Source organism: Sturnus vulgaris, chromosome 9, assembly GCF_052056855.1.
Source record: "Sturnus vulgaris isolate bStuVul1 chromosome 9, bStuVul1.hap1, whole genome shotgun sequence".
Classification (NCBI taxonomy): domain Eukaryota; kingdom Metazoa; phylum Chordata; class Aves; order Passeriformes; family Sturnidae; genus Sturnus; species Sturnus vulgaris.
In genome coordinates, this window is record NC_142251.1 from 15497158 (window position 1) to 15521200 (window position 24043).

Here is a 24043-nt window from a genome sequence, read left to right on the forward strand (position 1 = left end):
AAACCTCATGATTTAGCATAGCTTCATAATTTTTAGTGTTTCTCAATCATGGGTTTTGAATGCATGGGGTTGGCAAAATATCACCATCATAACTAAGCAAGAGCTTAATGAATGAATCTAGATGCATTAACAGGATGTGGAATGTAATGCCAATAAATACTAGATGGGAAATAAAATTGAAATAATGAAAAAGTTTGGAGAAAAATTATAGTTTCAGAGATCTATCATTAATAGATACAGAGGGAAAGGCCTATTTCTTAGTTACTCTACTTCTGTTACAGCCAGCAGAAATCTACCATTGATGTTAATTAGAACAGGATCAGGCCAGCAATTAGCAATCAAAACCCTCATACCTTAATATACTTATATACCAATGATTATTGATAATTTACTTAGGTTGAAACCATCACTGGCACTTGGGATATCCTTTTGCAAGGGGAAAATACAAATGAGGAGAAGTTTAAAGAAATTCCATTAAGTAAAATATTTGGGATCATCAATGGGCTGATAAATAACGCTCATGTACATCAGTTCCTCAACATCTGTAAAGCCTTTCTGTGCATTTTACCATTTTTTCCAAAAAACATGATTGCCACCAATAGAGGAGCCACAAAATACCACTGTACAGACAAGGCAGATGGAATGCAGCCTGGACCAGACAATAATCATGAGGGTTACACTTGCTCTAATTCTACCAGCTCTGCAAACTCAATGGCATTTTTGCTTTACTCTTCCCTTTTTTTCTTGGACACCAAAGAGAATATTGCAGGCCTCGATTGCATTTCTGAAACCTAAATACCAACAATATCAAGATACAGATGCCCTGGCAGTCTGACCTGCATGTTCCACCATTCCCAGGGCTGGCAGATGTGGATGCCTGATTCATCACTCAGCAACAATCAAGAGAGTTTTTAGGGTGCTTGTGATTTTCTACCTCTATGGAGAAGTTCTTGTGACTTCCTTTGAATTCCTGCAGGGATACTTAATCACCCTTTTCGTTCCAGTCTCAGTTCCAGTCTCAGTCAGGCACAGTGTTTGATGAGAGGCACCACCTCTGCAGGCAGGTGCCTTGAGGTGCCAGCACTGACTCTGGGGTGCCAGATATGCCACTAGGCAGCTGAGCTGCTCTAATGCAGTCAGCCTCTGTCATGAGGAGGATTTCTCATTTCCACCAGTGCCTTGTGAGTGAAACTTTCCAACTTTTGCAGTCAACCTATCTGTCTCTGTATTTTCATCAGTACACTGCTCCCTTTACCTTCTTTACTTGCCCTTTTCACATTTTTTAAAACAATTTCTCTTTATTGGTCGTATGATTCAATAAAGTTATTCTCTTGGTAAGTGTGAAAGGTCTTTTTTTCCTTGCCAGTGCAGTGTGTGTACTTCTGCAGCTCCCCATTACCATGGCTTCCACTAAAAACTATCATCTTTAAAGGTCACTTGTTTCCTTACACATGCAGTCAAGCCCAACAATGATTTAATGACACCTGGACAAGCTTGTATTAAAATTACGCACAGTGTGATCATAAACAATTATAAAGAAAAAGAAGAAGAAAGCAAACACATTTCCTTTCGAGAAACTAACACCAAAGATATTAGTTAAAATGTTAAAGTATATTAACCACTTACATAAAACCCTTTCATATTGCCTTGCTTCATTTCAAACATGGCATGGGCTATTTTGTCTGTGAACTCAAGCGGAACAAAAAGCTGCAGAATGCAATTTGTGTCAGGGGCCGGGCTGCGGAGGGACAACTAATTCTAATTAGTGCAAATTCCCCACGGGCCAGTCAGAGGCCTCGTGCAGGAGCCGCCGCCACCGCTGAGCTCCTCTGCCTGCAACAGGTGGGCCGGGCGGCCGCCATGGCCGGCGACAGCTGAGGGCAGCGCTCCGCCGGACACCCCTAATTAATGTCCAGCCTTTGAATGTGATATCTTTTAATATAGGTCTGAACTAAGGAAGATTGGCTCTTCTAATTGGGTCAAATTAAACCGGTGGCAGACTTTGCTAAGTAACGGTCGTGCTGCAATGCCCATCTTATTTCAGCTTAAAGCTCTGCCGATCAGTGCAAAAAGGGTAGGGCTGGAAAAAGAAATTACTTGGGGGAAAAGTCTTGGCCATCTGATAGCACTGGTATTCAAGTGAGCACGTCCCTAATATGTTCCTAAAACATTTCTGCAATTCAATAATATTCAATGTTTGATGCATATTAGAAAGACGCTTTAAAAATTCTGATGGATTATAAGAAGTAATGATGGCAAGTAAGGCACAGGTCATTAACCTAACTATTAGACTTCCTAAATAAGCCTCATTTTGAACCGTTTGGTCTAAAGCAAACTCAGGGTAAGATGAGCTGCCTGACTTGCAGCCTGCCTTCCATCACACCCGCTCCCATTCATGAAATCTGCTTCTGAGAGAGCAGAGCCAGCCCTAATGAGAGAGGCAGCGCTCCTGCCCTGCCTGCGGGAGGGAAGGGAGAAGATGCAACAAGATTTGATATAACATGCTGGTTGGAAATGCTCTTTAAATAACCAAGCAATGAAGCATACTTCACAGAGATTAGGATTATCTCATTTGCAAAATTTCATAACACCTAAACACCAGTGAAAAACTTTGGTTTAATCCTGCTGAATTATACACATTGAGTTACATCAGGAAAATGCTTAATTGCCTGACACATGAACTGTAAAAAGTAAAACTAGCATTTGTCCGTGTACCAGCCAACGGGAAGCTATGGCAGAAGAAGTGGCAAAGCCTCCCAGGAGCTCTGCTCTCCTTGCTTCCCAGCAGGCTGATACTTTGGAGGAGTGCTGGATCTATCCTTGTGTGCTGGTGCAGTGACCTACCATACACTTGTGTGGATGCTCTTGACACTGCCCAGGCCCACATATTTTATCCAAATGATTCTACCAGCTATACTAAACAGCTATTCTGGATGCTTTGTGCCTCTGTACTAAGGGCTTTATTTAGGGACTTTAAATAATCCTTCATCTTTATTTCACACCACTCTTAAATTATCAGGATTCATTTCTCTTATTACTTTCCCTTTTACTACACATTTCAGCTAAAACACTCCAGAGGGGTGTGCCAACTACGACTATGTCACAAGAATGATTTTATTAAGAAAATGCCTCCAATGCTACCTCACAGCATTTTCCACTACTATTGTTTGGATTGCACCAGAGGCTAAAGTGTGGCTTCTTTTAATAACACATTTGCATAAGTTGATCTGAAAGATCCCCATGTGATGACATTACTTCAGGGTTGGCCTGTCGACTCAAAAAAGCCTGAGGTGCTAGTCCCAAAGAGATCAAACTCAAGAATTAACTAGTCTTTATAAAGCAGGAACATCTCTACAAGCAGTAAAACAAATGATTATCAGTTCTTTTTGGCGATGGTCTATGCCAAGCTAGAGAAAAACAGAGCTTTCAAACACTGACAATCTGGTATATTGAAGTATGACCATTATTTTTTATTTTCCACATTTTTGGTCCAAAGACAGTTCTGAGTAATTGATTCCCATAATGAGCTATGGTTCGTTAGTCAATTTAATTTATAATTGAATTGGATGGATGTAACTCTGTGTAAAATTGTCTCTGAAGAATCTGTTTTGTTCGTCTGTTCAACTTCTGACAGGGATGGAAGAAAATCTAAATTATTCCCTTCTGCAAGAGGGAAAAACTCTGAAAGTCTCAGCATCCCTTGTGAAATTAAGAGGAAAATATTTTTAATAGTTGCCATGCAAAAATAATACTGCTTTACTAAAATTTATACAACCCTGACAATTAACACATTAATGCCTGGAATGGTGGCTTAAAATGAAAATCAAGACATGGGGAATATATGAATTAGCAGTGCTGTCTGAACAGCTGGAAAATCACTCTTTACCAGATATTTACTGGTAAGTCACATCTTTGCAAATATTGCAAAATCTGAAGAATTTGCTTCTCTATTGCTTTTATATTGCTATCTTGATGATACAACTCCATTGGGAAATGACTGGGGTGAAGAATAAAACTCAGTGGGTTAAATTTTTCCCCTGTTCATAACTTGGAAACCCAGGGTTGCTTCCACTGTCACAAGCTGTAGGACTTTTCTAAATGCAGTTTGCTCTAGTAGAGATCTGGGAATTGCTCCTCTACCCTCTGTGGGCCTTCTCTTGGCCACTGCAAAGTTCAAAAAATAACAGAGCAATATACGAGAATGGCTTCTGCTTAGGAACAGAGGCAGGGAAGTAATACATTGGTTTAGTGGTCTGAAGATGAACAAGTTTCCATTTTTAAGTTAATTTTGCCCTAGGGTTCTTTGGGCCTCAAGACTCACATACAAACCCACTTTCTTTCCAGAGAAAATACTGAGGTTCTCATCATGTACTGAATTCAATTCCCTTCTAGTTTGTCATGTCTAAAGAGAAACATTGAGTCTCTGCCTCTATTACTGGTATTAGCAAGACATATCAGTATTGAAAGATACATTTAACTTACAATGAGAAGGAAGTGAATTAATTCATTCAATATTTGTATTTTTCTATACAGACATACTGATATTGGGCATTGATTGTGAGTTAGCAGACACAAATGCATGCAGTAAAAAAATTGCTACACTATTATGTAAGTGTGCTATTGCTTGTAATCTAGCCTAATGCAAAAGTAAAATATACATGCTCTGTTTGCTCAAAAAATAAAGTGTACTGAGAAGCATTGCAGTGGGATAGGTGATGATGATCAGCTATTATCAGTCCCAGCAGGCACATATTTTTTCTTAACAGCCGCAGGACTGCTGCTTTGAAAGCCAGGCACAAGGATTTTTTAGTTCAGAGCATTTCACATTGCCTTTTAGAGGCAGGCATGACACACAGCTGCACAAACTCTTATGGCCTCCAGTTAAAGCGTCACTTAACAACCTCATTTGTCTACTTTTGCATCAAGTCCCCAATAAATTCTGATGGGCAACAGGCTCCCAGGCTCCTTATGTTATCCAGATAATATTTTTTTTTTCTTTTCCTGTAATAGTAACAGTAGAACTGTTGTGTCCAATCTTCATCATATTCCAGAGTTTGTTTATAATGTTTCTGACCTTTTTTTCCACTAGTAAGTATTTCATCTGGTAGAAGGGATATGACACAGGCTCAGTGACTGGTCACACCTACTCACCTCTGCTGAAGTGAGTGAGAGCATAAAGGTGGAACTGAGGAGAAAATTTGGCTTATTGAATCCACTTAAGGCTGTTTATTTCTGGGTTGTGCTATATGAATGTATAGCTGACATAGGCTGGAGCTATTGAAAACTGTTCTTATTTTAATGACTACATTCTGGCTGAGAAATTCTTTAATATAAGCAATTTTCAGTACTGCAAATGCACGGGAGACAATGAAAGTTGTTTCTAAAAAATATTAAAGCTGACATCAATCATTTATACATAAGGCACAAAGCAATGAGGGCAAACTCCTCAGTGCAGATAAGAGATGTCACAGTAAACTTATGTTCCTCGGTATGGTATCAGTTACGATCGATCACTTGGTAGCCACTGGAAGTTACATTTTTACTTTAGTCTTTAAACTCTTTTGACTGCACTACCAAAAGTATTGTTTTAATCTAAAGTGCTAGATCAATATTTCTGATCAATAAGCATTCATTTCCAACTAACAAGGACAATGGTTAGTGGATTCCTTTAAACATTTTCATTTCAAGGAAATCTCTGCTGTTCTAGAAATCAGATCCGTAACAAAGAGTACAAGGAAAAGGGAAATGAGCAGAAAACATAGCAGAGAACTTCCAGATTAATTCAGCTCTTACCCAGCACGGTTTTTCTTTCTCCTATGATGCTAAATCAGTAACTACTTTGTATGACTTTTATTTTTAAAGTAATGACAAAATTCAACAGTATTACAATTAAGTCTTCCTACCAGAGCATAAAAAGCCAAACCAAGCAAAAGCCAAATTACAAATTACAAACCCCAATTGTCAAAAATTTAATTCTTAGTGATGAAAAAGTACAAATCAACAACTACAGCTTAGAAAACTCTGGTTCACTCAGTAAAAGACCGGTATAGCTTCCATGAACTTCAGGGAAATCCCTCCACTTTCAGCCCAAATGAGTTAGGTCCAAGAAAGGCAACATCTAGCCCAGCCAGCAGCCAAGAGCTGGTCCCCTTTAGGGAAAACCTTTCTTCTTGACCATAGACTGCTCCTGAGGACTGACCACTCTTCCCATTCCCTGGAAAAACCAGACACCATCTTGCCAGAACATCTGGAAAGCCTTTCTGTCCCACCTCACTTAGTCTTGGACTTTTCAGACCAGAACACAAGTTTGCTTTAAATGTCCCAAGGACTCTGATGGATATTAGAGGCATGTTTAGCTACAAGAGATGAGGACTTTTGCCCCAGTGGCGCATACAGACCACTCCCTTGTATTTTACAAGCCTAACTAGGAGAGAACATGTTGTTTTCAATGCCTGCAGCTGTGCTTAGCAGTCCCTGCTATACTTAACATTCTCCAACTTTCCATCACCCACACACAATAATTTGCTTCTTCTCATACTCTCTTCTCCCCAAGATATTGCCTATTGTTTACATGGCAAGAAATATTAGAGTTGTAATTAAAAACCAACTGGATAGCTTCAGGCTAGGCTGTCAGCATCCCACACTGCAGGAACTATGTGCTTGGTGTCCTCCATCTCCTCACAGCATTCCTAGCTCTGACGTGGTGGAAGTTGTTTAACAAGTCACAGGCATCTCCTTCACAGGGTGTAAAGCCAGGCTGCTGCAGCCATGGGCATCTTCCCCAAAGAACAGGTCCTGAGGGAGCTTAAAGCTGTGGCTCACATGCCCTGTGACCAGTGGCCCCTGTCTGCATGGGGGCACTCACACAGTGTTGATCTGCCTATGTGAAACCAACTTGAAAGCACAAATCAGAGCAGAGCATAAAGTGTACACTCCACCTCCTCCTCCTCCTGGTGGGAGAGCTGTGGTTGGGACAGAATGCAATTAGAATGCAATAAATACTGCATTCTACTGGTCACATGGACTTCATTCCCCTTCATAGTTCCGTGGCATTACTTTGAGTTTTGAATCCATCCCAAAATTCAAAGTTAAGTCAGAAAATTTGTGTATTTTTATTTTTAGTTATCATAACAAGTGAATTGCATGTGGATTTCTCTCAGAAACATAAATCAGTCAAGATTTTCTCAACTGCATGTATCCCATAGAACTTTATGAGGAGTCTGGGCCAAACTCAGGGGTCCATGCCATCTTTGCTCTTAATGTATAGATGAGATACAGGGGAAGCCTGTGGGTTGCATACAGATTATGCTTTTCTCACTGGGAAATGATGGGAAAAGAATTTTGGCTCCACTAAATACAGAGTGTCCCTTCAGACAGAGGGCTTAACACAAAATGAATAGAAGGTCAAACTTTTGTTGAGCTATTAATCTGTACTGTGACTTATGCAGATTGGAAAATATATGAGAAATGTAAACAGTGCTCACTCTGCATTAGATAGCAGGAGATAGGCAGAGTCGGAATAGATAACCTTTTGTGAACATTAGGAAGCTGGATTTTATGTGAAACTTGTCTGAGTCTGACTCTTTATGGTGCCTATTCATCTACTTCAGTACTCAAGTATGAAGGAGTGGTGAAGGAGGAGGAATAAGAGAAGAGGGCTGCTGGGTAGATGCATAAATTTACCATAAATGGTAAAGCTTTCGTTGACTTTAACTAAGCCAAGAAATCAGTTCTGTTTTTAAAGGCAATACAGCCAAAGAGTGATATGGGCAACACAGGACTTTGGCCAATATTAATCCAGATGAAAAAGTGGCCCATTCATGAACACCAAAATCATTCTATATCTAAACACAATCTTATGCATCATAAAACACATATATATTCCATTTTCCACTCTCTTTGTTGTTCAGTTTTTTTCTCCCCAGATGTTTTGGCATCGTGTTCCATTCTTCAGGTGTTTTCCAGTCACAATTGCCTTGTTTCAAAACACTGGTTCCTGCTCATTTATTTTGCTGATCATGCTTTTTCCACCCTTTACTACAGTCTTCTCCTTGACTTGCCATGACCTATGGTTTTATTCTGGGCTCTTTATTTTGTTCTGCTTCTCTTATTCTTCTTCTTTTCCTCTCTTTCTCTCTTAATCTTCTTCTTTCCCTCGCTTTCTCACACAGACTCCTTTCTATTGCCATTTCTTTTTCCTTTGTGTAGTGTTCTCATTTATCTCATCACTACTTCCTTTTCACTTTTTGTACTTTTCCTACTGCTGTACTTGCTTTCTCTCTGTTATTTGCTTATATATTCCAGGTTCTAAAGGAAAGAATTGGATTTTAAAGAAATGGTGGGATTTTCTGTCATTGTGTAACAATTTTCAGAATGTTTTTAAAAATATAAAACCAAACAGAATTATCAGTAAGGACTTTATTCTTCTCTTCTCTTCTCTTCTCTTCTCTTCTCTTCTCTTCTCTTCTCTTCTCTTCTCTTCTCTTTTTTCTCTTCTCTTTTTTCCTCTTACTTATTTTATTCAGGAAATAGACATTTCATCATTTAATTGTGATTTCCTCTGAGCTTTGACAGCAGCATTTTGGTTCAGTTAAAGTCAAGCAAATACTCAATCACCTGAATGATCTATATCAAAAGCTTCTAAGGCAGAAGCCAGTCAATTAAATCCCTCCAAATCTTCTCTGTATGTCCCCATCATATCACTATGTGACTAAAGATGACTCAGTACCTTCCTGTCACCCAGTCCAGCTAGGCACACCTATAAGCCTAGTGCAGAAGAAAAAGATACTGAATGTTCTCCACCCTTCTAAGACCTAGTCTTCTAACTTAGGTGCTCTGAAAACACCTAGGTCTCTCCTCTACATGGACAGCTTAGCTCTCAGGCCTGTGCTGTGCTCTGAGCTGCAGTTCAGCAAAGTGTTTAGAAGCAGTAAATACAAATCATTCTCTTCGAGCTCACCACCTACCTGGTGTTCTTCAGCAAGCACCAGGATTGCAGTGCCTTCTGACATGGCTTACATCAAAACAAAGCAGATGGAAAGAAGGCAGACGAGGAGCTAAACTAGTGCATGACAATAGTCTACTCTATGGGACTGGCCATGGCCCTGCTGGAATCTGAAGGCTGCTACTGGTCTGTGCGCTGGAGTTTGGGAACCTCACTGAGCTGGGTACCTGAGGTATGACACAACTAGAAGTGTGTACTATACACACGGCATATTAAACAGCTGATGTTACATGCTTTGGGTGAATATTTCCCCCCAAATAACTGTGGGAAATATTAATTATTTATGGAATATTTGCATAACTGCATAATGTGTCTAGATATAAATAACAGATTATTTGCATAACTGCATAATGCCACTAATCACGGGAAGAAAAAAAGAACAAAATATTTCTGGCATTTGATCACACTGTGTCATATATGCCCTGTGATTCTTCAAGCTCTCCCAGAGAGAAGCTGAAGCCAAAGCTCAACCAAGCTCTGTGTGCCTGTATTTCCTAAGAGGAACAACAGGTAAATTTTCACTATGAAGTGCTGTGTAGACAGTACTCCAACTGCAAGGCCTTGCAAATCCCTGCAGGCTGGATGGTGTTTTGCACAGATTATTTGTCCTAAACTGGAAGAAATAAACAGCCCATGTGCACAATGTGCATGAATTTCTACAAGCAAAATTCACAACTCTGTCATCAATCCTGTCACCACTTGTCTCTTAGGCAGCACTTTTCATCCTTACATCAAAGTGATGAACCAGGGGAAGAAGAAACGTTACCCAGACGAAGACACTCTGGCCCAGAAACATGAAGTGACTTTGCCAAAGTCAGAGCACAAATCAGCAAATCAGCTGTCAGGGAGATGGGCTAAAGGTCTGTCCAATGGTACAGCTCAGCAAAGCTAGGGACCATTGTGGAAAGGGAAGGCAGCCCACGCCATGCAGAAAGATACCAGTCCAGAAGAAAAGCTGTGTGCACACTTCCTCCCCATCATCAGGGAGCTGAGAGAAACATTGCAGTGATCTTACTCTAGCTCAAAGGCATCACTAAGCAGAAACAAGCCTGAAAATATGAGCTGGTTTTGTCAAGCTTTAATATTCCCTAACAACCACTGTTCTTTTTCTGTTAAAGATTTCCTGATAACTGCTGTTCTTTTCTCTGTTAAATACTATTTACTTCAGTGCTGGAGTTTCTAACATATACAACACTGACTTCATTTTTAATGGTATTTTGGTCTAATTTCAGAGCCTGATTTCCCAGTACAAATTCAAGTAACAAATGTATAATTATACTCATAAATAACTCAGCACCTTACAGTAGGTTTCAAACAAGTTTCCCCACAAGGCACAAGTGCCCTATATTAAATTCTTTTAAAGTGTTAGTTGATTAAGGTAAAAATTAGTTGTTATTACCTTATGGACATTTTAGTTTTCACAGCATTTCAAAGCTGGTCCTATCAGGAGTAGATTTGTTGCCACCCACTGGTACAATCATCAGGAAAATTAATAATCATGTTCAGTCTGACTATAAATCATTGTGGTACAGGCAATTAATTTCTGTAGAAAAATGAAAGATCTATAAGTAGTATTATTGTGCAAAGTACATGATGTGAAAACTCAGATCCAGCACAGGCAAATCAGAAAACCAGTGCTCCTAATTCCAGAATGTGATAATGCTGGGTCATCTGAGGCTGGATGGCCAGAAATTCTGAATAAACGATGCTGGCAGCTCCTAGCAGCTAATGGTTGTTTTATCATTATGCTGCATTTGGAATTTGGTATTCGTGATACAAACATATGCACAGAGAATGAGTCTGGACAAAACAATCACAGCTAAGATTTTTCATACATCTTCTACTGCTAAAATGAGGAAAATTTTTGCATTTGTTTATATCCTTGCCATCACAGAGGGCAGATTTCTATATAGCTCCTCTCCTATTAAGGCCATGGTGGTCCTGATGAGAACTGAAGGGAGATGATATGTACCCACACAGATCAACAAATTCCCTTGTAAGATAATTTGTATTTCTCTACCAACACATGCTATGATCCTGCAATATCACGTGTTTGCTAGAAGTTAGGCAAATCTAGCATCCAGGCCATAAAGTTAATTTGTGCTTAGAATCAGAGAAAATAAAACAGCTAGAACTCTATATTTTTATTGTCTTACCTATTAAGATAGGACATCCTGTGGCTCTATGAGAGATTCTGTTATAGAAGACTGAAATTAATTTCATTTGTTACACATAAGTCAAAGGATTCCCCAAATCTCTGGATTTGAGTTTTCAATATTTAGGAAATCAATTAAACAAAATTCACATACCAGAAAAACAAACAATACGTTGCCACCAGCTTTTAGTCCATTAGACAAATTATTCTCTAGGGATTAATTTCAAATTCACCATACCTGAGAACATTTGAACATTTGCTAATACCTTGAACTGGAGACTACAGACTAAATGAAAAGTAAAATCTCTACCCATTTGTTGCTGGGTTTTCAAAAGCTAGAATGAAAAAGGATAACAATGGATGTAATCATAAAGTGAAATATCTATGAAAAAGAGATAAATTAATTCATATTGTGATTATTCACATACAAAAAAAATTTTGAAACATTGTAAACAAATGTTTTTAAAGCGTTATAAAAAGACGGACGGGCTTCCATTTTTAGCCAATTATAAAATGTTTTTTTCTGCTGCTTGATCCAGCTTTGAAATCAAGTACTTTGAAGTATAAGTATCTGGACTCCACAGGGAAGTTCATTATTGAAGAAGTGCATATCCATGAATAAGGAAGCTCTCTCTTGGAAAATCTTGCAGGACATTTTTTAAAGTTTCTAAGATGGAATCAGAATGGAGGAATAATTATCTATCATAGGGGCTCCTGTTTGTTTTGTAAGACCAAAACCAATTCAACAGGCCACATTAATTTGTCATTTACTCAGTGTTCAGGTATGAAGTACTCCAGAGAGAATGCACCTAGATGCTTTACTGGATGAAAGAGCATGCTACCAGAAAGCTACTGCCTATAGTTAGAAAAGAAAGTCCAATTTTCTCATTAGGAAATAGATGTAAATAATTCAGGGATGTGATGTTTTCCATGGAGATGCATGATGTATTCAATGCGTTTTAAACAGTTGAAGGAAACTCCAAAGAAATGTACCTGGTTCTACAAAGATCTACACAGATGTTTATGTTAATATACAGGATTTTGGACCACATTACGGCCCACAACAGTATAGTATGTTTACTAAAGACAAACTTGTGTTTAAGACATTGAGAAAACCCTTTGCACTTCCAGCAAACCTGCAAACAAACATAAACATAGCAAAAAGGATAGAAATAAATTTTCTTGTCACTTTGTCTCTTCCCTTTCTTTTCGATATCCCCAAAGGAAATCTGTATCTTGCAAATGACCCTAGCCATGTCCTTAGCTGCTTTGGAGAAATCATTTAAATAACTGACGTTAACAAATTTTGCAAATTGTCAGCTAACCTATAGTCTTTACTGGACAATCATTGACACATTTCAGGAAGTATGATGCCTGGATGAGTGGTCTGTGCCTCCCCATGCTGCTCGTACCTATATGGGCTTAGTGGGCTGTAATTGCCCACAGTACACTTTCTGTACAGATAGAGAGGTTTGAAACCCTCACATGCCACACACATATGCCCCAAACCTGCTGTGTACTGTTCAAGTGCAGCTAAATGTGTTCTTTCATTTGGGTTTCAAATGACATTTTCATTTTAATTTTAAGTATTGAGCCATAGCCAAATCTGTGCTATCATCTAGGTTTATATGGTCATTATAAAGCTGTGATAAATATCTAGGCATAACATATAGTTGAGTGCAATCTATCTAATCTATCTGTCTATCTCCTTCCAATTCTTCCCATATACGGAACATAAATCTTAGGCAGGGATTTGAGAATGTATTAGGATAGTATCAAAAGAGATGAAAATCACAGCTGTTCCAGCTAAAAGCCCTTCCTGATTTGTTAAACAAACATAAAACTGAGTTGAGAATTTCCCAGATTCACCTGGTTCAGCTGTATACAAAGAGCATTTAAATTAAATGATCTTTCTCACAAAGGTCAAAAGTTAAGTGTCCCTGGTTACATGAGGCCTCATGCCAAATGGGATGATAATCCAATTCTATGGCATCTAGAAAGAATCCTTCTCCTAGTTATTAAATATGCATGTCTATCCCAAGCAAAATATATTGGAGCAGTGAGAAGTGGAGATAATATACCACACCAGAGTAGAGTTGCAAAAATGTCAACTTGAAACAGAAGAGCGGGGAAGAAAAAACAAACTCAACCTCCCACAGTCAGTTCCATGGGGTAGAAAGAATTGGAAAATATTTTCAAAGTCAAATGCTCATAACAAAACCTGAAAGAGAACCGTGCTCAAACTGAAGTTACATGACTTTTCCCAGGCAATGTTTATTCTAATTTTGATGCAACATTTTAATAATCGCATTAACTGCTGATAAAAGAAAGAACAGGAACTTCATCTTTCAGGGTAGTAACTCCACAGCACGTTTTGTCTCCACAGACAATCACCCATATAATCTGTAAAATTTTCCTATTTTCAAGCAGATAAAATTGCAAGTTCCAGTTCCAAAAAAACCAAAAGGTCATTGTGGAAATTAAAGGCCTTTTAACCAGAAAGGCAACTTTTAACTTACAAGCAACCAAGTCCTTTTAGTCCCTCAGAGCTGTTAACTGCCAGAATTGCAGAGTTAACACTAGTAAAACTCACAAGAAGTTTTAGTAATGTGTTACAGTGTTCTTTCACTGTGTCACACTGCTTTCCATCAACAGCATGGGAAATTCTAAATTAAAGGTAAATGAAAGAGGCAGATGCCAGACCCTCACCCAAGGTGAGCATGATGGAATGCTAACTGCATTTCAATGGTACTACTTGCTAGGTTTAGGATGTTCTCTGGAAAAGAGTACAGCTTCTCCCAGTGGTTAATCACTTTCTTCATTAGAAGTATGGGCCTTACTTGTAGTTAGACTGCTGTGCTTTGTCTGGGAACCATCAGCCTGCTATGCCCTTCTCTACTTGCTTATACAATGTAATACACAGAAATGCTTTTTGACCTGTGACATCCACTATACCATCCTAGCACAATCATCTTTTTGATATACAGATTTTGTGAAGCTCCACTCAAACATTTTGTCCAGCACTTAACTAATTTTTGTGCTAGTTTTGCACTTAAACTTCTTATTGAAATAGGAAGGCCAAAGGTGCACACAAATTCCCAGCATAGCCTCAAGATAATAAGCATAAAGGTAAAATCTCTCCATTATTGCTCAATGCTAGCCTGATTATACAGTAAGGACTTCAGCTGCTACTTTAACCACCTGGAGGTCAGTATAAGTGCTTAAACTTTTCCAGAACTGGTGTCTTCCCGAGCACAGTTCCTCTTTTCATACAAAGAGAAGGCATTATTAATTCCTGAGTAGCTCTGCATTCAGAGAAACCTACAGCAGGTTGTATTTATACAGAGAACACCACTGCTGTACAAACTCTTAAGGCTGCTCATTCTCCTTCCTTCATCACTCACGGTGCAGCCATGACTGTGTTAAACGCTCCCTCTTCCTGGGAGAAGCAGACAGAGGGGAAGTGGCTGAGGAGCCAGTGCAATGGGGGCTGCCTGAACACTTTCCCTCGTGTCTGTGCACAGCTGCTGGTTGCCGGACCTGTCACATGTCATTTCCCTCCCAGACTGCACAAAGGGCTGAGTGATTGAGCTGCTGGTTGGCAGCACTTTGGAGGGAGAGGTCTGCTCTGGGCTGAGGCCCATGGTGCCATCGGAGCCAGGAGGGAGGTTTTGGTGAGTTACTTCACAGCTGCCTCCCTCCATCCCCCTGTCCCCACTAGCAGCTGCTCTCCCACTTGTCTCCAAGCCTTCCTACACGGCAGGGGCCAGCTGCAAGTTCAACTCTTCGGGACTCTCCAGGGACAGGGTGAGTGGTCACCTCCCAGCACTGGAGCTGCTTGTGCCAGGCACTGCATGGAGCCAGGAATGCTGCACAGCCTCTGGCAGGGCACTGCCCTGCAAGTCCCAGCCTCCTGCTCCTCCATGAATAGGCGCTTGAGAGGCACCTCCAAAAACAATGGGCACTTCAACAAGCAGAGACCAGCAATGAAGTCTCCCCAAATAAGCCAGCTGTGGATTAAAACAAATAAAGAAACACCCAAGGATTCAGTAAACCCTCAAACCTTTGCAGCAACTCAACCAATGGAGCTGGAAAAATCACCTCTGGATTTTTTTCTTATTGTCCTTCCCCAACAAGCAACACAAACACTGCTTGGCTTTGTACCAAGCACCTCCCAGCCCACGGAACTGAACAGCAAGGAGCAACGCAACAGAGACAGTGAGTAGTGTGACCTACAAAGGCACTGAGCATTGTGTGAGATGGCTCCTTTTCCACACTCTGAAGCAACAGGACTGACAGAACACAGTCCTTTCATAAGGTTAGGTTTGAAGGTGAAGCAGGATTAGAGCCCAGCTGCAGATTTAACAGCACTAATACACTGTCATTTCAAGATTTCCTTCATAATAGAATTTCCATGAGACTCATCAAGTTTCACACATGCTTACACATTACTTATCACTGTGGTATTTGAGCACCTTAGACCAGCTGTTTCATGTGAAACTTGGTGCTATAGGCCAAAATCTCAGAAGATTTTGGATGCATATTAGTAACTCCTGTTCAGTTTTGGGTCCAACACAAGACTTCAAACTACTAAGATGTTTTGAGAACCTTAGATACAGAGGTTCTGCTTTGGACTGATGTTTCTTCCTTTACCAAAAAAAATCACTTAGATCATTTCCACTGAAGTCACTCCCTGTGCATCTGTCTTCTTTATCAGTATATTCCCACTGTGTTCCTTGATGCACACTGTTTTAATTAGTGTTACACAGTTCTTGTATATTCAGCAAAAAACTCAAAATATGACAAATGTGATTAAATGTTTCAGTTTTGAGAACATCAGCTTAGGTAAGCTTTTACAGAATACAGCATTAATAATCTTTTGCATACGATATAAAACAATTTTCTATGATTGATTAACCATGTGCTGATCTTAACAATGATAACAATGGATGAACACTACTCATTGTGTAGGCAGATATAGTTAGAGAGATATACATTAAAAATTATCATAGATTTAGGAAGCAAATAAATGTTTAAGTCAAATATTTGTTCCTTTATCTTTGAAATCTAATTATTACAGTTTATTGGGTGTTTTACATTTTATTCAGAAGCAGTCATGAGGTTATTATTGGTAGAAGAAAATAGAGTAGAATTGAGTCACAATACATGTAGTGTTTTACTAAATTTGTATGCACTGGTATGTATGTGTTTGTGGTTGCAAACTATGTATTAGACTCAAAATGAAACAGGGGAGGATAAAATACCTCAAGGCCCCAGATGATGTAAGCAAGGCTCTACGTACTAAATGTTAAAATTGCCATTATGTGTTAGGCGTGTATACACACCAGTGCTCTCTACTGGGTTAAGTCAGAAATGCTTATCTTTGACTCTAAATGCCTGCACTGCCACTAAGTGAAAATTATTTTTCCTTAGATCACTTGATAAGAATTTGTTTACAGTGCAACAAACAGGTTTTAACACTGATGTTTAGCATAAATTAAGGTGGCCATGTTGTGTAACATAATGTCAACAACCCCTATGTAGGGCAGTTGCATCTCAACGTCTTTTACTATAAATGAGATCTAAAATTATGTTAAGAATTGAACATACTTTTTTTTTTAACAGCTCCTACTCATTTAAATGGTATCAACTACCCATTCAGACTGCCTGTGTCTTTGTTTCATGCCTCTGGTCCCCATAGGCAGAGCCATCCCAAACACCAAGCAGTTCAAAGAAGCAGATAATTAACTACTGCCTATTGTACAAATTGCACATTTTCAATTAATGTTCTACCTCACAGGCAGGGCAGTTAGTTTTAATCAGTCTCATGACATCAACTATTGTGGTTACTGTTCTCAGATACTAGAAGGCACCTTGATGCCATGCAGGCAGACTGCAGCACACAGCCCCTTCATTTGGTCTCTGCTGAGTGTACTGCTCCTTCCTAAACATTTGGAAGGAAAAGGTTATAAGGTGAGGGAATCACTAAAGGTCATTCTTCTTGGGAGGGGATGTGCATACAGAGTTCAGAGGGTTTTAATTCCTATACTCAGTTTTTGTAGCTTCAGGCCTAAGCCATGCTGTGGAAGATAACAGAGATCAGGTGGACACAAAGGCAATTTGGAGACATTTTCTCTTTCCATCTGGCTTGCTGCATGCTCCATCAGCACCACTGCAGCCTGGTGTAATTTAGAGCAACTTTGAGACTACTCCATCTAACTTTGGTGGCCCTACAGGAATTGCAAAAATGGCTTTCCTTCTTGGTTGTTTGTTTGGGGGTTTTTTGGGTTCCCGTGTTGAACACAGATTAGGTAATTATAAGAGCTAGGTTTAGTTCCTGTAGTTAAGAGAGGGGGGTTTGTTTGTTTTTTAACACTAAAAATTTCAACACACCAGTGAAATAAAAATATAAAGTGTTTGGATTTGGGGTGGAGGTGGGTGAGTGAAGAGAGAACAGAAAACTCAGGGAGCAGAGCAAAAAAACACACTTCATTTTCACAAATAGGGGAATGACCTTTATAATGCAGTTGGAGCCTTGCTTCTTGTCAGTTATGGGTCAGTGCCCTATTACTGTATTGTCCACACACCATCACTGCAGCAGTGCAGCCGCACCCCTAGAGGGAGGTTGTGTCAACATTTCTATTACAAACCCCTCTTTCCAGAAGGTTAAAACCTGTCTGTCAGCAAGGAAATAACTTTATGAAAAACAAACCTTGATAAAAATCCTTTTGTCCACTTTCAAATGATTACAGCCTTGTCCCAACATAAGAAACACACTGGCTTCAAAGTTGCTCTTGTGCAACTTTAGACAGGTTTTGCATGAACCCCTTGCCTGGTTGCCTGCACCCATGAGACTTGGGGAGGGAAGGCACTGAAGGAGGTGCCTGGCTTCCTGTAACTCCTCACTACTTTAATGCCCAGGCCCTTCCTGGAAAGGCTGCTGGAAGGTGAGATTTTCCTAGAGACCCAGTCCTGCACCAAGTCTCAGTCCCTCATGAGCCGGAGCCCAGAGTCAAAAGATGGGAAATGTTTCATTTCACCACAGACATCTTCAGATACCACTTTCTAGTGGAGGTGACTCTTGCTCCTGCTGTGGAAACAGCAGCTTTGGGAAAGCAACAGTGATCTGTTTCAATATAACTCCCATTAGCACAGGGGAAGTGCATCAACCCCTAATTTTAGGTGAAAGCTAGGGTTACAAATATGTGTATATACATATAAAGAATTATACTAAACCTGGATTTGGCTCCATTTGTTTTAAAAAAGTCTATAAACATACACTGAAGCCATACACCAAAAAAAGCTTTTAGAGGACTCAGAGGGGTCTTTCTGTTGTAATAGGTACATTTACTTGGGTTTTCAGTCCAAAAAATCCATTTTATGTGTATATCTGGCTGGGAGATTTACATATCCAGGCAGATTTTTAGGGAGTCAGTCTCTTGTGTGTAAATAAGAGATGTCATTTGTTAAGATCTAATAAAAAAATCTTTAAATCATGTACTTTAAATTCAAACCTCCTCCTTCAAATTGAAAACAAGTTTGAAACTAGCTAAGTCAGAGAGGCTATTTATTCTATAGTGCAAATGCTTTCACTTTATGAGAATTTTCTCCTTAAGATAGGCAGTTAAAATAAATAAATAAAAGCAAATAAACTATGTTGTATTAAAGAGTTCAAAAAAAAAGAGGTTCAGATGCACTTCCCACTATGCTTGCTTTGATTTTGAGCTATTTTGATCACAAATAAAACCCCTTTAGACCAAAACTCTGCATCAAAACAGAGCCAAAATAGTTAAGTCCACAACACGAGTACATGGCAATGAAGTGAACAAATTTCTTCATAACACAGAGAAATTGTGGCAGCCTCACAGATCGTTAGAGACCCGTGGGTCTTTGTGAAATATTAACAAAGTAGAAAATTACAAGATAAAATCCTGGACTGAAAAATAATGTCAGAAAGAAGGATCAGAGTACACTGTCTGACTTCTCAGTTTGGCTACTGGAAAACACAATGTACAAATTAACCACTGTGTCCTCTGAATCTCAAATTAATTGTCAGCCGGAATAGTAGAGAGTATGTCACACACTGCAGTTTGGTTCTGCACCTCTGTTTCCACATAGGCAGTACCTAAACCTAGGACTAATGTCATGAGCAGGAAAAGAAAATGCAACTGAGGAGAGGAAAAAAATCTCGTTCTTCTAATCACTGCTATTCTGGTTGCTTTCCATACTCCATTCCCAAGACTTTTCTGCAAATACAATGTCTGAAGACAGTCAGACCTGCAGGTGTCTAATAGCTACTCCACAGCTCTAAGGATTTTGACTTTTTCCTTTGTTTCTCAATTGTTTTCTTCTCCCAAGTGTCAAAATCTTGAATAATGGGATTATTCTTTTAACCGATGACATGATCTTTCTCCACAGATCTGTCCACTTTCAACACAATCAAGAGCTTGTCAAGAACAAGAATCCTTAAACAGTTCTTAAAAAATTAAAAAGAAAGATCTGCCAACTGAGATCCCTTCTGTATGGCAGGGGAGATTAAGGAGACATTACAAATCTATGGACACTTTAAAAAGCTACAGCCACATTGCGTTCGAATCTTTAAGCAACACCAATGTTTGGATCAAATACATGAATACAAGGTGAAGGAATGAAGGCTGATTCAGGAATGCAAGATCCATTAAACTATGCAAGTATGCATGAACTGTAAAAAGTGGATCCCATACATATCAGCTATAGCCCTTAGCTGTTAGCAGGTGTGAATCAGTCAGTTGTACAATTCATTTGTCTACCTAATTGCACTGAAGATAGGCTTTTACTTTGCCTATAACATCACTAATGAGTAGGTTTTCAGTTTGATCTAACTAATTAATTCTTGTTAACTTCCTTTGCATTGCTGTTCTTTTAATTTAACCAGAGACAGCACCAGAGTTGCTACTAGTGTTTAGTCTCAACTAGATTACTCCTATTCATTAAGGTCTGTAATTGTTGGTCATACCCTCACAAATGGTCATTACAACCTCTGGCTTGCATATTGAATAACAGCAATTTCCTGGCTCCAACAGACTCTCATGTGAGGGAGGGGAAAATGCTAATAAAGAAAGAATGAATGATTCTCTGCTTCATTCAGTGCTGTGTAGATTTCCTTTACAGCAGAAATTGTACTGAGGTGGTAAAACGGGTTTCTTGCAGGCCCCCTACCTCCACCCTGAGTGAAAACAATAAGAACCAAGTCAAGCATTGCCTGCTACTGTGATTACAGCATCCGTAAAAGTGATTATATGGCTGCTGTAATCAACTTCAATGAAAGCTGCCTGTTAGAGCTTCAATAATTACTCATTTCTGTTAACAGCTTGCTTTCAGTTTAGTACTTTGAGGCCTAGAAAAAAAAATGGTGTTTTAATAAAAGATCCTGTGAACACGGTATTTTGGGGGGTAAGAGCTTGTGTGTGGGCAAATTAAAAAAAAAAAAAAATGCACATGCAACTTTTTTGTCCTGTGCTCAATAGCAGCCCCTTTTCATTTAAGCTCAGAATCTATTTAACCAGCAACAAGCACAAGTTCATACAGGGTTCAGTCATGTACTGAATGTTTACTGAAGGAGGCACAATAGTTTAAATAAAGTGGCGGTTTTAAATATTTTACCCATTTCTTTAAACAAATTGCCAATCCTTAAACTCTGTGTTAAACATTTCAAAAGCAAAATACCACAAAGCTCTCTTTCAATAAAACCACCACTTTTGTCATACTATGCCTCCTTCGTCTTGATGTATTTTATTTCTGCAAAGCTCTGGAGAAGAATGGAGCTTACAGAAGTTAAGGGCTCATTTTTAAAACAAAACAAAAGAACCATTTAGTCTGAGATTAAAACAACACAGGTCACCATTGCCCTCCAATGTTTGATATTCTGCAGAGCAATGACACAGCTAGGGATAAGGGAGGCAGACAGTAGAGAATTAAAGTTGACAAACACTTTCACCTCAAACTTAAAATCCCAGGCAACCCTTTTTGAAGTTAAATAAACCCTAAACAACAGAAAGCAGAGAAACCACTCCTCTTGTTTAGATAACTTCATGACTATGCTTTTACTTCTGTTATGTACCTATACACTTCTCCTTTTGAGACAAAGAAACCACCAAAAAACCAAAACCAGAAAGGAGGCTCTTAGAGTATCCAACAGACAGCTAAAACAGTTAAAATTGCTGTAAGATCTCATAAGAAAGTCAGTGAAGTCTGCATAAGTATAAATGAGGTTGTTTCTTCACCTAGAATCTTTCTCCACTTTGGGAAGGTTTACAGTAAGATTTCCTACTACTCAAGGCCAAGCTTCCTGAAGGACAAGCTCTGTTCTGATGAGGGGCTACTGGTCATGGTTTCTGTCCCTGTAGGAGTCCTAACTAGCAACACAGCCTTCTAGAGACAGAGGAATGCTATGAAGAACACACTGCTGTGTCCTTTTAAAACGACTGTGTCTCCTGCAAAGCCTTGCAGCTGATGGCAGTTTTTGTACCAGCCAGATGAGATGCTGCAGTGACCTAGTCTTCCCCTAGAGATCCCAGGGGGATGGAGTTAGCTGCTGTCACACCTTGTACACCATGCCCAAACACATTTCTTGATCTGGCACATGAATGGGAGGGGAAGCACTTGCTGCTTTAGCTCCTAATCAACAGCATCAAAGAGATCTTAGCTCTATGAACAATACATACACCCTTTCTTTAAATCACCTTAGCCCAGAAATGCAAAACATGTTCTCTGTCTTCATTTCATCTCATAGGTGAAGTAACAGAAAAAGAAGTTATTAATGTCTTGAATGTAATACAGTGCATGACATTTACATAGCATCTTTCATCCTGAAGGATTCCACAGCACTTTATAAATTATATGCTTATGGAAATCACTCCCCCATTAGAATAAAGACAATACTGGGGTATAAGTCAGCAGCCAGTTGGACAAATGCTCACCAGCACCAATTTGGTCAAGGACAACAGTTGGAATTATCTACTCATGCAAAGAATGGCATGACTGCTAGAGAACCTCATATTCCTTGGTACCTGCACTCACTGCTTTATTGTGCATGCACTATTTGGTTGAATCCACTGGAATTTTCATAAAAATTCTACTGTTTCAGAGGACAGAGCATTCTCAAAAAAAGGACTCTGCTTTCCCTGGTGGTCTATCAGAATGCAATTCTGCTATGAAAGAAGGCACCATGAATGACCTGTGTATCAACCAGTTGTGCAGATATGGTTTCAGTGTAGGGCAGCATCTTCAGTTGGCATAGTCCCATTTACTGGAAAGGATCTATTCCAAAGTGTATCTTCCGGGATTTCACTTCATAAAATGATTTGATTTTACAATTTTATTTTCCTTTCCTGAAGGAAGTGTTGAAAATGGACATAAAATATGAACATAAACATTAAAAAAGAAGAAAATAAAGTGTTATTTTCCCCATGATCAAAGGATGAATTTCTGGCCTTGCTCTTTTTTTTTTTTTGTCACCTGTGTGCACAGTGGAGTCATCTTTTGTTCTCTCTACTTCCTTACAAGAGACTTCACTGAGGGCAGTCAGCCTTGCCCCCAGAGCAGAGGCTCTCTCTGAACAGACAGAACACTCCTGAAATCTATGGGCTCCAGGTGCAAGATGGAGGAACATTCCTCTGCTTTACATTTTGTGCAGCAACCTGACCAGTGGAGATCATTATACTCTCAGAGGGAGCACATCTGTCACATACCTTCCATCCTCTCCTTTTACTCAATTTGATTTAGATGTGGCCTGGTTAGACCAAAGCATTTAGACACAAAAGAGCTGTGAAAAAGAGGAAACAAAATTTTTCAAGCTACTCAGTACTATATATTTATCCAAAAAATATGAAATCTGATCTGATTTTTATGTGTTTGTTTTCTCTGAAAATCAAGATGGGGGTCTGCAAGTCCTCATTCAGAAACTTCCACCACTCAGGAACTTCCATCACATTGTCAAAAGATCAGTACTTGCAGGATGAGGAACCTGTGGAAAGCCTTTCACACAGCTGTCTGTTTGTCTAGGCTGCCTCTCCAGTGCAGATCAGTAAGAGTTACACTGAAATTAGTAGGAACAATTTTTCCTGTCATGTAACTGATCTTAATATATTTTGCAAGTAATTTAACATGAAACAAAATCATAAAACATCCTTTCATTTTCTATTGCATATTCAGTATGTTATTTCTGTAGGAAAACTAATGAGAACAAATTTTGTGTTTCTTTGGCTGTAGGAATGGAGATTTTCTCTGGTCTTTATGCACTAGTACAAAAAAGATTCAATACGGCCCATAACTGCAAAAGCATCACAATGCAACTTATTATAACCTGTCTCCATTACTTTGTATTAAGCAGACTAATGCACAAGCCCCAAAACTCTTAAAGCAGCTATTATGCTATATAGTAGAAGAATGCTGTAAACAAAATGCTTCTGCTTGGCAGAATAAACCTGAAAAACTTGAAAACTTCAGGACATAAGTTTTCCCGAGCATGGCCACAAACTTCTGTAACAAGATTCAACATTGAACTTTTCACACTGACAAACAGGAAGGTTTGGTACAGAGTATGGGAGAGCTGGCTGGGAATTCTGATTTCTACTCCACAAATAGCTTGTGCCCCGCAGGTGCTGAGGTAAAATCAAACATTGAAAAAAAAAATCTTGAGCCTTGATCTAATTCACTTTAACATTCAAGAAACCTATCCTTCCCAAAAAGTTGAAGAAAATAATGCACAGGATCTTTCTTTTCAGTTGTTCATGACAAGCCACTGTGTCCAGCACTAGCATGAAGGACAACAGGTATCAAAAGTTGCAATTCTTTTTCTTTTTTGATGAAAAGCAGTAGCACAGAGGTGTTTGTGGAGTCAGCTG

At 39.3% G+C, this 24043-nt stretch overlaps 1 protein-coding gene across 1 annotated transcript in view; it reads right to left on the reverse strand.

Moving 5' to 3' along the window:
• LOC148222823 (uncharacterized) overlaps nucleotides 1–24043 on the reverse strand; it is a 500146-nt gene that overhangs the window by 85762 nt on the left and 390341 nt on the right. Inside the window, exon 11 of the mRNA XM_088169937.1 lies at nucleotides 10404–10547. The gene's annotated coding sequence lies outside the window, so the exon portion shown is untranslated. The remainder of the gene's footprint in view (nucleotides 1–10403; nucleotides 10548–24043) is intronic.